This window comes from Ascaphus truei, chromosome 6 (assembly GCF_040206685.1).
Source record: "Ascaphus truei isolate aAscTru1 chromosome 6, aAscTru1.hap1, whole genome shotgun sequence".
NCBI classification, from domain to species: Eukaryota; Metazoa; Chordata; class Amphibia; order Anura; family Ascaphidae; genus Ascaphus; species Ascaphus truei.
The window spans coordinates 28,014,777-28,029,338 of record NC_134488.1 but is presented as its reverse complement, the minus strand read 5'-3'; the positions used below and the strand labels follow the sequence as shown (position 1 = coordinate 28,029,338).

The following is a 14,562-nucleotide window of genomic DNA, read 5'->3' as shown; positions in this document are numbered from 1 at the left end:
TTATGCGATTGCAGGTTTATCCTTGTGGGTTGGGAAATGAGTTGTGATAGGTTAAGTGACTTGAGTTGTATCTGGATTTTGTGGTTTTTAGGGTCAAGCCAATTGAAGTTGAAATCCCCAAGAACTAGCAGCTCACTCTTCTCATTCAGAGAGGAAATGGAGCCAAGAAATTGGGTTGTATCAGTCAGGGATTGTAGAGGGGCTTTAGGGGGGCGGTAGATGCCAGCAAGCAAGATTGGCTTAGAAAAGGGGAGGCAGATTTTGCCAACTAGAATTTCAAAAGAGGGTGGGCTTGGTGGGCAATTTAACAGTGTAAATTGTAAGGTGTCTGCAATATAAAATAACACCCCTCCTCCTCTCTTTGACCTATCTCTCCTAAAAATGGAGTATCCCTGAATGGCGATATTTGCATCAGGGGTTTTAGGGGATAGCCATGTTTCTGTAAGAATGATGGCTTTGGGTTTATGCATAAGGCACCACGCCCTTAGTTCGTCCAGTTTGGGCAGCAGGCTCCGGATATTTATATGGGCGACAGATAGCCCTTTTTGGAATTTAAAGGTGGAATTCTCAGGGGCATGGGACAGAACTGAAATGGGAGGACCTGGGTTAGGTTCAATATCACCTGCTAAAGAGAGTAACAGTACGAGTAGGAATTTGGGTAGTTGTTTGCAGGTTGTAAATTTGTGGTCTTTGCCATTAGAGTGAGCAGTGGTTGGTGTGCTGCTTTTTAGAGTTCTCCACCAACATTCAGTAGATAGTGCAAGGCTTTTGAGTAGTCCAGGGTGTATGGTGATGTTGGGTGTGGGCCAGGATGGAGGAGTTTGTAGTGGATAGAGGGAGTAACATCTCCATGAGGCCAGGAGAAAGAAAAAAGTTAAGATAAATAGCAGGTTCATGATGCCAGAGGTAGGCAGTGCTGCAAGGAGCTGTTGTGAACAAAGTGAGTGTGTGCAGACTAAACAGCAGGGGTGTGCCTGTTCCTTGTCAAATGTTTTGGTGCATTGCAATGCTAGAGTCAGTTCAGGGTTTCAGTGAATTGTGCAGTCAGTTTTGGGAGAGGCTGCAGTGAAATAAGTTGTAAAGGGGTGGGGGGTTAAAATATGCAGGTTAGCAAGAATAGGATCATAGTGTGATCTGAATAGCTTACCGTTTGTTGTCGTGAGTAAAAGAGTTTGCAGAAAGATGCAGTCACCAGTCACCTCTAGTGAAACTATAGTCTAACTATAACTTGTCACTTAAAAGCTCACTTTAAATGGCTCACTATATCATGGCAATGCAGTTCCTGCAAATGCAGGAGGGGTATTAGTTTTATACAGCTAAAGCAGTCACATGACCCTCCCCCTCTCCAATAAATCAGCTTGTTCCAGTTGGTCAATTAACAGCACAGAGTTAAAAGGGGGGGAAAAAACACCTTTTGATATTCAAACATACTAACTTATATCAATGCTAAAGGCCAGAGTCAGTCTTTTAAACAGGTGTATACAGACTGTACAAGCTATATTGGACTACAACCGATTGTGCTATATGGGTAGTAGCCCTTATGAGATTAGACAGGGGCTCTATATGAAATACAATATGCTACTTTCCTGCTAACACGTTACCTATCTTAATAGGAGTTTTGAAAGGCAGTGGTTTTCAGGGACAGGTCGTGGATTATTTTTTCCTGATCCCTTTGTTCATATTATTTTTAAAAAGCAAATAAAAGGCTCTTTATTCACTACTAACATTGCATACTACATCACAGTGAGTGCATTCAGCAGGGCCCTTTCTCTTCTTTTCCGCTGCATCCATGTTCGCCCCACATTGCACCTCACTGTATTCCTGTATGTTTTCTCTTGTTAGGCAGATGCGGACTCTTTCCCCACTTCCCTTACCCCATTTATGTGACTGTGAAAGAAAAAAGAAAGCGAAGGACGCCAGAATCAATTGAAATAACTGTATATGTCACTTTGGATATTAAAATGCACGCAATGCAATGGTGAACACTCGCATCTCCCACAGAATCATGAGAGTGTGACAGTTAGGAGCTGGAGAATTAACAAGGTGAGATAGCACAAAAAATAATAAAATAAATGAATAATAAAAAATATATAATATAATTGCCTGACCAAAAAGGTTGATTGACCCTCTCCTCCTGTGACCGCTGGTGGCAGAAACAGTTGAGGGCTGTGATTACCCAAAGGGGGTCCACCGGGCTGCTGAATGGGTCCAACAAATTGGGCAAGTGTCCGTTTGAGGTCTGCAATAACTCTGCTGCTTGGCAGTTGCTGCTGAGCCTCCCCACTGGTGCCGTTTCAGTCGGTGCTTTCCCCCCTCTGTGTCCCGGTATGCCGCGTCGCCTCGGGGTTACTTCCTGGTCTCACAGGATTGGCCAGAAGATGATACGCCCTCGCCTGGATTCACCGCCTCTGTGCCAGCTTACTGAGCCTCTCTGCTCATTGCGAGTGCAAGTGTAGGTCAGGATTCTCTGTACTGGCTTGTATGTTACTCCTACGCGTTTCTTCACTTGGTGAGTTTGTGCTATGAAAGCACTAATGGCTTGTGGGTCTATATCAGGGATTGCGTAATCTGTGCTGCCCAGCACAGAGCTGTATGTGTATCTGCCCAAAGAGTCTCCCCTTGTCCGTCCATTGATAATGTACAGTCCCAGACCGCGACACAGGTTTAGGAGCTCTGTACCGTTCTTGTTTATTGCGCTACCGTAGCTGGTTCTTTGCCGTGTCACAGAGCTATGACAAGTGTCATTTCCAAAGATGTAGTTATTTCCATCTGTAGAGATGTAGTCCTGTTCTCTGCCTGTTCTTGTGTTGAGGTCTCCACATATCAGCACTTTACCCAGGGTCTGAAAATGGATGGGGCCCACACATGTCTAGCTACACCACTGTTAATTATTTATTCTAATTGTAAACAACATAAAAAGACTCTGTATTTCCAAACAAGAATTGTTTATTTTCAGTTTAATTTGAGGTTGAGGTAATAAGATGAGAAAGCAACCCCCCCCCCTGGAAGGCAGCAGGGTCTTCATTAGACATTCAGGCAGGGCTGGCTTGGGGGGTGTATATGTGGTGGGTTGTGTGTATATACGCATGCGCACGAAACGCGTTGGGTGTTTTAGAGATCATTTGGAGTGAGACAAGTGAAAGGAGCAGACTTCAGCACCAATCCCCAGTTCCAGCGGACGGCAGAGACGTGCAGACAGGAGCAAGCGGCGGCGAGTAGCTATACCCAGCGAGTGACGTCAGCACAGACGGGAAATCTCGCGAGGGTTGGCCTGCAGGGACGCCAAGCCCGAGATCCATCGGAGGAAGCGCCGGCGGCCATTACTGAAGCACCACGCGCCAGAGAAACATTGTACCAGTACTGCATACTTTGCAAACACCGCTCGAATACTTTGGGATTGCTGTAAGTAGGATTCCGGTTTTACACACCGGATCCTGGACCTGCTCCCTAGTTCTCATCCCCTTTTTTAGTTATTGTCTAATAAATCTCTGTATTATTGTCAGCCTTTCTGTCAGTGTTGTTAGTGGTGTATGTCTTGTCTGTGAGTTATATGTATATCCTATGCAATATCACGCTATGATTTCTTTCTTTATCTCCCTTGCATAATACCATGGTTGCTGCTGTGGAGTCTTCTGTCTAACTACTGGAGCACCATATTGGACCCTGCAGCACATCATTGGACTTGATTCGTTATTGGACATTAAGGCGCCGGTCTGTATTGTCACCTCTTGTTTATTGCGCTACCGTAGCTGGTTCTTTGCCGTGTCACAGAGCTATGACAAGTGTCATTTCCAAAGATGTAGTTATTTCCATCTGTAGAGATGTAGTCCTGTTCTCTGCCTGTTCTTGTGTTGAGGTCTCCACATATCAGCACTTTACCCAGGGTCTGAAAATGGATGGGGCCCACACATGTCTAGCTACACCACTGTTAATTATTTATTCTAATTGTAAACAACATAAAAAGACTCTGTATTTCCAAACAAGAATTGTTTATTTTCAGTTTAATTTGAGGTTGAGGTAATAAGATGAGAAAGCAACCCCCCCCCCCCTGGATGGCAGCAGGGTCTTCATTAGACATTCAGGCAGGGCTGGCTTGGGGGGTGTATATGTGGTGGGTTGTGTGTATATACACACATATTATATATATATATATATATATATATATATATATATATATATATATATATATATATATAGATATATATAGATATATAAATATATACATAGATCACAAGAGAGAGTGTGTATGTATATATATATATGAGAGCAAGAGAGAGGGCAAGAGAGGGAGGGTGAGAGAGCATGAGAGGGTAAGAGGGCAATAGAGTGAGGGGTGTGTGTGTGGGATGGGGTGTGTGTGTTATACACAAACACACACACACTAGCCGCCACACTAGCCGCCTGAACCCCCAAGCCAGCCCTGTCTGAATACCAAATGGAAACCCTGTCTTCCAGATAGGGTTGCTTTTCAGGTTTCATCTGAAGTTCAGGCACGATGCCTCCTCTTCCTTTTGATTTTTGCGAGTTTCAGTCCAAATTCTTTATCTAGCAGGTTTCCACTGATGCCCATCAGCGTGGCAGCAGTCTCCAAGCCCACCAAGCAACGTGGCAGCAGGACCCGGCTGCTAACGTCCATTCGGGTGTTAAGGTCCATTCCAACACTGTATTAATGGCATATGCGCCTAGATCCTACGGAGATAAATGTGAAAACCACCAATTTATTATAGGTAAGAGCTGTGCAGAGCTTATATTCTCTTTGGTTATAATCATCACAAGCAAGTCATATCCCAATATCGGGTTCTCGGGTTGTGAACACGAAAATGACATGTCAATGGAAGTGTTGCCTTCAGTGATTGAGACTCCATTGATGTCTGAGAGCAGCGATGAGTGAAGCTGGCTTTCACTAAGTGAGACTCACTGAGAATTAGTGAGACCTAAAGAGGAGTCTTAATAAATCAAAAAGGCTTTGGAAAAATAAACGTTTGGGCCAAAAGGCTGGCAAAATAGCTACTATTTATGGCCAAGCTTACAGGGGGTGCATTATGTTGGTATTTGTAAGAGATAATGGTATTAAATAGATTAGTACCTATACTCCTGCGGCTGATCTGCTTCTGTGCTGCAGGACTTTTCTTGATGTTACGAGTCTGGAAGCAAAAACAGTTTAACTTCTGACTGGAGCGCGCTAACAGCCAGGTTATATACTCATTGGCAAGACATAGCACCAAGGGCGTGGCATGTTCCATAGGAATTGCACCAAGGCACAGCACGCCCCAAGCACAATTTTTGATTCCTCCTTTATATCTGGCTGTTCAGGTTTCCACTGATGCCCATCAGCGTAGCAGCCGTGTCACCGCACACTAAGCAACATGCAGCAGGAACGGGCTGTTAAGGTCCATTCCAACACTGCATTAATGGCGCTTGAGTCTACGCCCTACGTAGATAAATGAGAAAACACAGATTTATACCATAAGCAAGAAGCCGGGCAGAGCTTATATTCTTTTTGTTTTGGTAAGAGATAATGATATTAAATAGATTGGTACCTATTCTGCCGCCATATATCCTTCTTCTATGTCTCCTGCGGCTGATCTTCTTCTGTGCCGCGGCCCTCTCGCCTCCTGCTACTTTAGGCAATTTTCTTGATGTTACAAATCAAGAAGCAGGTGACTTCTGACTTGAGGGAACCAACAGTCAGGTTATATACACATTGGCATTATGACCTCGTGTGACATTTTTGCCTATGTGACATCATAGCCTCTGTGACATCATAGCCTCTGTGACAGGGCTGCCTGTAATTTTTTTTTAACTTAAGTTTGATTGCATTTCAGCACAGTATACAAATAACATTACATCTCATATTTCTGGTAACATCAAATCAAATAACAAATATGGAACACACATCAAGGGGAGGGGGTATTTTATCTTTCTTTGAATTGCATCTCCCTATGTCTTGCTCACGGATTCATCTCTCCCATGCGGTCCTGTTCTTTTACTTCTACTACTAGGCTTGCACCATCCTATCCTGCTCCTGAGCTTCCCACAGTCAGTCAGAGGAGAATGCATTTATTAGTATCACAGCACGATTGTGCTATTATTAACCCCTGGGATGCCTGTTTGAGCCAGCCACAGTAGCCAGACTTTTTGGAATTTAGCGCTGTAACAGGGACTTATCCCTGTTAAAGAAACTCTCTCTAAAATCCAGCAGGGATCTGGTTAAGTGCAGCAGGCAATTAACCAGACTCCACCTGGCCAATTAAGTCTGTAAAGAAAAGCCTCCTGTTTCCAAGGGAGCTGACCAAGGGAAATAGAGACTGCAGAGATTTCCTTAGTTCACAACGGGCTGACCCAAGGAAAAGAGGGTCTTGATTGCATTCGCATGACAAGGGGACAAGACCTCTATACCTGGACACAGAGAGTGCCATAGCACACAAGGATGCTGACCCAGGAGAACAGAGAGATCTTCCCTTACAGAAATCCCACCAGATACTGATGAGACTTTATTTTTGGACTGTGGGTGTGTGTGTTGGAAAGCAGCTTAGCTACCCACCGAGTTAGATAGGGCTGGAGTAAAATGTGTAGTGATTTCTCCAAAATGGAGTAGGTTTTTATTTTATGTTTGTGTTTGCTGTGTTTTAAGGAACAGGCACAATAAAGCCTTATTTTAGTTTCACCTTAAAAACGATCTCCATTGCATACCTCTGCACACATGGAGAATTCGTCCCGCGGATGACCGAAATGTGAGGGTGTATGTGTATGTGTGTGAGTGTATCTGTATGGGGGAAGCGGAGAGAGTGTGTATCAGTGTGTGTGCGCGTATAGAAGAGAGAGTGGGAGAGTGTAAGGGAGAATGTGTGGGGGAGAGGGCCCTGTAGCACTGCACGTTAATGTAAAATTGTCATTGGCTGTTTATTCCCTTTTGTAGTTCCTGCATGTACATATTGTTGTGTGTACGTGTGTACGTATTTGTGCGCCCTGTATTAGAGCGTTTGTCACACACACACACACGTTCTGTATATTAACCTTGTACACAGTATAGCACCTCCTGTGCCCACACAGAGGAACAGGCAGAGCTCAGGTTATATAACTGTAACATGATGCTGAATATCTGTTCTGCTGACACATTAGTATATATACTGGCTTGTTGGTCTAGGGGTATGATTCTTGCTTAGGGTGCGAGAGGTTGCGAGAAGTCCCAGGTTCAAATCCCGGACGAGCCCATCTTCTTTTATAGACTATTATATTATATACTTTTACATTTACCGTATTTCCTCGGTTGTAAGACGCACCATCGATTTGGCCCTTACAAATCGAGGAAAATTATTTTTTCACTTACCATGTTCCAGGAAAGGTCCCATGTCAGCGGAGGATGAAGCAGGCGCGGGCGGCGGCAGGAGTGGTCCCACCTCTGCAGATGGTTGAAGACAGACAGCGGGCGGGAGTGCGGCGGCAGAACAGGTCCCAAGTCTATAGGTGAATGAAGATAAGAAGACGGCGTGCTGCGACGGCAGGAGATCATAATAGCAGGAGAGCTGAGCAGGAGCAGAGCGGCATAGGGGATCGGCTTGGGAGGTGCACACCAACACCGGAAGTTGGCCGGTGTCTGACTTTCGGTTACAGTGTGCACCTCCCAAGCCATTCCCCTATGCCGATCTGCTCTTGCTCAGCAATCCTGCTATTATGATCTGCTGCCACCGCCCGCTGTCTTCTTATCTTCATTCACCTGCAGACTTGGGACCTGTCCTGCTGCCCGCCGCACTCCCGCCCGCTGTCTATCTTCAACCATCTGCAGACGTGGTACCTTTCCTGCCGCCGCTTCCCGCTTCATCCTCCACTGACATGGGACCTCTCCTGCCGCCCGCTTTATCCTAGGAAATAGGGAATATTTTATTTAGCATGATAGCAATAACATGCTATGGTGCGCTCTGGGGAGTATATACAGCTCAGCCTGGAAATTATTAGCAACAGAAAAAGAAGGGACCTCTTGCACCCAATGCGAGAATTATAACCCTAGCGTGATGCGAGATGCAGGGGGGAGGGTGATGCGAGATACAGAGGGGGAGAGTGATGCGAGATACAGAGGGGGAGAGTGATGCGAGATACAGAGGGGGAGAGTGATGCGAGATACAGAGGGGGAGGGTGATGCGAGATACAGAGGGGGAGGGTGATGCGAGATACAGAGGTGGAGAGTGATGCGAGATGCAGGGGGGAGGGTGATGCGAGATACAGAGGGGGAGAGTGATGCGAGATACAGAGGGGGAGAGTGATGCGAGATACAGAGGGGGAGAGTGATGCGAGATACAGAGGGGGAGGGTGATGCGAGATACAGAGGGGGAGGGTGATGCGAGATACAGAGGGGGAGGGTGATGCGAGATACAGAGGGGGAGGGTGATGCGAGATACAGAGGGGGAGAGTGATGCGAGATACAGAGGTGGAGAGTGATGCGAGATACAGAGGGGGAGGGTGATGCGAGATACAGAGGGGGAGGGTGATGCGAGATACAGAGGGGGAGGGTGATGCGAGATACAGAGGAGGAGGGTGATGCGAGATACAGAAGGGGAGGGTGATGCGAGATACAGAGGGGGAGAGTGATGCGAGATACAGAGGTGGAGAGTGATGCGAGATACAGAGGGGGAGAGTGATGCGAGATACAGAGGGGGAGAGTGATGCGAGATAGAGGGGGAGAGTGATGCGAGATACAGAGGGGGAGAGTGATGCGAGATACAGAGGGGGAGAGTGATGCGAGATACATAGGGGAGAGTGATGCGAGATACAGGGGGTGGGTATGAGGATGATGAGGGGTGCTGGGGGAGATATGAGGATGATGACTATTTTACCTGTGCGGCCCGAATCTGTTTTACTTGGAGTAGTTAGGCCCTTCTCCCTTTACAAGTTTAATATGTATTGACGGGGGCGGGTATTTTTATTATGTATTGCGGGGTGGGGTTATATGTATTTAGGGGGGTGGTTTTTTTTGGTATATATTTCGTGGGGGGGATTGAGTGAGTGGAGTAATTGACAGTAGGTAGGGTGAGTGAGGAAAAGAGGGAGTAAGAGGGAGACATAGGGGATAAAAACATGCGAGGTGGGAGGGGTGGGGAGTGAGTGAGACGGAAGGGGGAGAAATACATGGGTAGAGGGTGGAAAATAGAGGGGGCTCGTGAGGTGTGAAATTTTGTGATTTTCCCATCGAACCTAATGTGTCAGCCAGATAGGGGTTCCCCGAGATTTTTTTAAATACTTCAAGGGTTCCTCCAAACAAAAAAGGTTGGGAATCACTGCTCTAAGTGGAGACTATTATTATGAAGATAGTCCTAACTTCTGTAGTACTCCCCCATGTGACTCATAGATGGTTTACAGGTCGTTGACGTATTACTGACGTGGCAGTGATCAGCTGTATAATACAGGCGGTGAGCAAACAAATTAGATCATAGTGTATATATATATATATATATATATATACATATATATATACATATATATATACATATATATATATATATATATATATATACACATATATATATATAAAAAGGAAAAAAGAGGAGAGAGCGCACGCCCATAGCGTATAAAAGTTTTAATGAGGGGGAAGGGGGAGAGAGGGGGGTAAAAAACGCACTTACAAAAATGCAATAAAATCAAGCATATGTGATATATATAATCACCACCATCCGGTTTTTCTCTAGACTCTTGGGGCAGTCCCTAGCTCCGTTGGTAAGGGTGTAGAAAAGAAAAAGAACTTCGGCGGTCACTGCAAACGAAGGTGCTCAGCCATGGATAAATTAAAATCAATATTTAATCAGAACTTGGTGCTGGACATTACAGGGATTCACCTTCTCTAACGCGTTTCATTCCGTTAGGAACTTTATCAAAGAGTATAATGAATCTTGTTCACTAGCATCTTAAATAGGCAGGATCCTATCTCCTATTGGCTGGTCCTTAATTGAAATCAGTAAAAAGCAATCAATGAATTAATTAATCATCATTGAGCCCTTGTGTGGAGATGAATTCTGTCTATTAAGATATACTGTGAACTAACGATGAACATGCAACAAACAAGTGATAACAACAACAGTCTAATACAAAGACATTACATTAGTAACAAATTAAAAACAAAGCTAAATAGTGTACAGCAACCAGAATATAAAAATGTATTTAAGGATTCTATTGCACTAGGAGGAGATACATATATAGGAGGAAGATTATAGTACTGAATATATAAAACTAATAGTCCTAAATTTACAAATCAAATAAGGAGTTAATTAGTCATGAATGATCAATGTATACAGCACATAAATCTCTATCACGATTGGTAACCATTAATTTCATGCAATGTCGATTTCATTTTTGCATAGTTACATATTTACATTTAGACAAGTTGAACAAATTTCATGTATTCCATGAGTATGATGTTCTTATCTTACAATCATGTACGTAGATTATATTGAATAACTTGTAAATATACAATTTGAGCATCATAAGTAGTTAATAGTTATATAACCTTTATAGATGAATAAACTGCATCATGGACAATATTGATACCAGATAAATTTGTATTGTGTTTTGTTTGGAATATATATAGTAATGAATTGAATCCATTTGTAGGCAATAATATATGTATAAGGATGGATGGAGACACACTCCCAACACTACTTTGGACATCAACCATGTAAGAAGTGTTTTAGCTCCCACTCATGGTTGATGCCAAATGGGTGAAGAGTGTTGAGAGTGTGTATCCAATACATCTCTCTTTTGTTTAACATGTTTTCCCTGTTGCCTCCTCTAGGGTGGCAAGCTACGTGTTCTATGGCAGAGAAGGAAAAGTTTTTAATGCCCCCTTGATGGCAATGTGCAAAGTGTCTGGGAACTGGATGGTTAACATCCCCTTTCTTAATCAATCGTACATGTTCAGATATTCTTATTCTGAGTGGTCTTATGGTGCGGCCTATATATTTTTGTCCGCAGCCACAGAAAAGAACATAGATAACGAATGATATATTGCAGTTAAGAAAGGACTTGATATAATATTTCCTAAGATTAGAATTATAGGAGATATATTTCACCTGACAAGCATACTGGCACATAGAGCAAGTTCCACATTTGAAAAACCCTTTTGGAATGCTTGAAATTTGAGTTGGATTTGGCTTGGAAATAAACATACTAGGTGATAAATGTGACGCAAGGGTTTTTGCTTTCCTATAGGAAAATCTAGGGCCCTGTGCCAACATGGGGCAGATGTCCTTGTCTAGTAGGAGTGTGTGCCAGTGCTTTGAAATTATATTACAAATTTCCTGGGATTGTGTGCTATATGTGCTAATAAAGAAAGGACTTTTTTTATTATTGTTACACCTCGTCAATATTTCTCTATCATGTTTTGGGGTATAATTTCTAGGTTTTTTGCACACAAGTTCACTCCTTTCAATCTGTTCTGCTTTGGCAAATGCTATAGCTATGTCTTTAGCTGAATATCCTCTCTCCAGGAATCGGTCAGACATTTCCCTTGCACGGGACTGAAACACCTCGTTATCTGAGCATAATTTTCTCAATCTGATAAATTGAGCCCCTGGTATGTTTTTAATTAATGATCGAGGATGGGAACTCTGAGCACATAGCAATGTGTTTCTCGAATTTGGCTTCCTATAGATGTCTGATTGTATATTTTTGTTAGCGTCAATATACAGGAGTAAGTCCAAAAAATGAATATGATTAATGTGGTGCTCAAAAGTGAATTTAATATTATATGTGTTATTGTTAAGATAAGTGAAAAAAGAAAATAGTGATTGTTCGTCACCCTTCCAAATGAAGATCAAATCGTCAATATAGCGTCTATAATAGACGATATTATGACGATATGAATTGGTGCTGTGATAAATGAAACGTGATTCCCATAAACCCATAAATAAATTTGCGTACGATGGAGCGAAACTTGTGCCCATTGCAGTACCCAAATTCTGTAAATAAAAAAGTGAAACGAATAAAAAATAATTGTGTGTTAATAAAAAAGATATAGATTGTAATAAAAAAGTGCAAAGTGAAATAGATAAAGTGGACTGATCCAAAAAGTGCTCAATAGCCTCTAACCCGTGTTGGTGTTCGATGATTGAATACAGGGAGGTCACGTCCATGCTGACCCACCTGTATTCATATGACCAAGGTAACTCCTGTATACTGACGAGGAAGTCCGTAGTGTCCCTAACGTAGGATGGTAATTTGGATACCAGGGGTTGCAAGAACCTGTCCACATACCGCGATAACCCATCTCCCAAAGATCCAATACTCGCAACAATAGGCCGACCAGGAGGGTCCACCAGCGACTTATGGATCTTTGGGAGATGGTGGAATACCGGAATCACGGGATGTGGACAGGAGAGAAATAGATATTCTTTTTGGTTGATAACATTCAGAATTCGCCCCGTCTCCAGTAGTTCTAACAACTCGAGGCGGTACTCAGATGTTGGATCACCATGTAACTGATAGTAGGTGTTTCTGTCACTCAATTGTCTAATAGCCTCAGCATGATATTGAGATTTGGACAATATAACCAAGGCCCCACCCTTGTCGGCATTTTTCAGAACTATGTTGTGTTCATTTTTGAGACATTCTATTTGTTGAACTTGTAAATAAGACAGATTTCCATGTTTAACATGAGAACTAGAAAAGCCCTTTGACAGTATGCGTAGATCCCGTTCAACCAGTTGTTCAAAAAGATTGATAGCAGGCCCCCTATTGAAATTGGGGCAAAACAATGATTTGGGACGATATCCCGAATCCACACTGCCAAAAAATGGCTGAGTATACGTAGTGAGGGGTTCTCCTTGTTCTTCTAATAAGGAGTCCATATCTGATAATATACAGTTTTCCTTGAAATTCATATCTGGGATATCATTGATACCATGTATATTAACTGGTTGTTCAGGATCCTCAAAGGGTTGTAGTACATCAAATCTGCTTCTAGTAGACATTATTTTATTCAAGGCCAGTTTCCTAGTGAATTTTTGTAGGTCAATGACCATCTGGAAAAGCTGAAAGTTTTGGCTGGGGGCAAATCCTAGTCCTTTATTCAAAAGCGTTAATTGTTCTATGCTTAATTCAACTCCTGACAGATTAATGATATTATCACTAGACTCTAATCGTATTTTTTGCGTTTGGACCTTCCCCTGCCCCCCTCGTTTTCTTTGGGATCTGCGCGTTCTCCCCTGCTTCTGGCCCCCAGGTCTAAAAAAGCTGAGGATGACTGCCCTGATCCCTTTGTATGCTTATTTTGACTGAATGAGGTGGTGGCATTGTCAGTATATTTGGAGGTCCCTCTGTCTCTAGAGTGATCATGTGATCTATCAAAGGAGACAGAATGAGCTCTGGAATCTGCATCTGAGAAATCAGACTCAAAGCTTGATGTTTCTGTACGTGTGTTTTTTAAGATAGATTTATTCGGTAGATTTTCCTGTCTGCGTTTTGGATATCTTTTAGACTTAGGAGTACTTGAACCAGTGAATTCTTTCACAGTGATAGGTTTTTGCCAACAATAGACTTGGTTTTTCACATAATCTAGGCGGTCCCTCTCAAATTTTGAATGTTTTTTGTCACTAATTAAATCTTCACTAATTTCTACATTGGAAGATAATGTTTTGTCATTTTTGATGAACTGCTCTCTTTTGTTAAACGGCTGTAATTTGGATTTGAGATTATTGATTTCCACCACGAGGCTTGACTTCTCAGTCATTTTTTGTTGGATAATTAAATTCATCAGTTTTACAGAACACGTATTGAGGATTGCAGTCCACTCTTGTTCAAACTGACTACTAGTAAAGCCAAATGATGGAACCTTTTTAATTCTCAAGCCCCTAGGGATGCGATTGCATCTTATATAATTCTCTATTGAGGTAATATCCCAGCAGAGTCTGATATTATCAACTAACAGTTTTTCCAATTTGACAAAATGATGTGTCAAATCAGAGGGTTCATCTTATACTATATTAGTGAAAGCACTGTATGCCTGCCTGCCTGCCTGCCTGCCTGGATGTCCGGTGTCCCTAGGGGAAATCTCATTGGTCCCTTGGGCCGCCCCCGCACACCTCTCATTGGCCTGAGGTGGAGGCACACCTCTCATAGGCCTGAGGCGGAGTGACGGGCGGGCCAAACACACACACCCACACTCACACACTCTCTCTCTCTACCCTCCTTAACGGCTGACACACACACTCTCTCTCTCTCTCTCTCTCTCACTCTCTCTCTCTCTCTCTCCCCTCTCCTTAACGGCTGCCCGGCCTTGACCCCCCCCCCGCCCTTCCCGGCCGCTGGCCCGCAACAACGGAACCCCCCCTATCACCACTCCGCGGGACCTCAACATCACCCCCCCCCGCCCTGGCCCTTCACCCGGCCCGGCCCTTCACCCGGCCCTGCCCTTCACCCCCCCCCCCGACCCTGCCCCTCACCCCCCCCCCCCGACCCTGCCCCTCACCCCGACCCTGCCCTTCACCCCCCCCCCGACCCTGCCCTTCGCCCCCCCCCCGGCCATGCCCTTCGCCCCCCCCCCCCCCGGCCATGCCCTTCGCCCCCCCCCCCCGGCCA

At 44.0% G+C, this 14,562-nt stretch overlaps 1 long non-coding RNA gene across 4 annotated transcripts in view; it reads left to right on the top strand.

Moving 5' to 3' along the window:
* Nucleotides 1-14,562, top strand: part of LOC142496802 (uncharacterized) — an 80,516-nt gene that overhangs the window by 32,720 nt on the left and 33,234 nt on the right. For 2 of the 4 annotated variants that reach the window (XR_012802111.1, XR_012802110.1), the window contains exons 2-3: nt 1,843-3,711; nt 4,553-4,727. This is a non-coding gene — a long non-coding RNA (uncharacterized LOC142496802). Of the gene's footprint in view, nt 1-1,842; nt 3,712-4,549; nt 4,728-5,313; nt 5,508-14,562 lie in introns of those variants that run through there. The other 2 variants (XR_012802112.1, XR_012802113.1) reach the window with 2 other exon arrangements.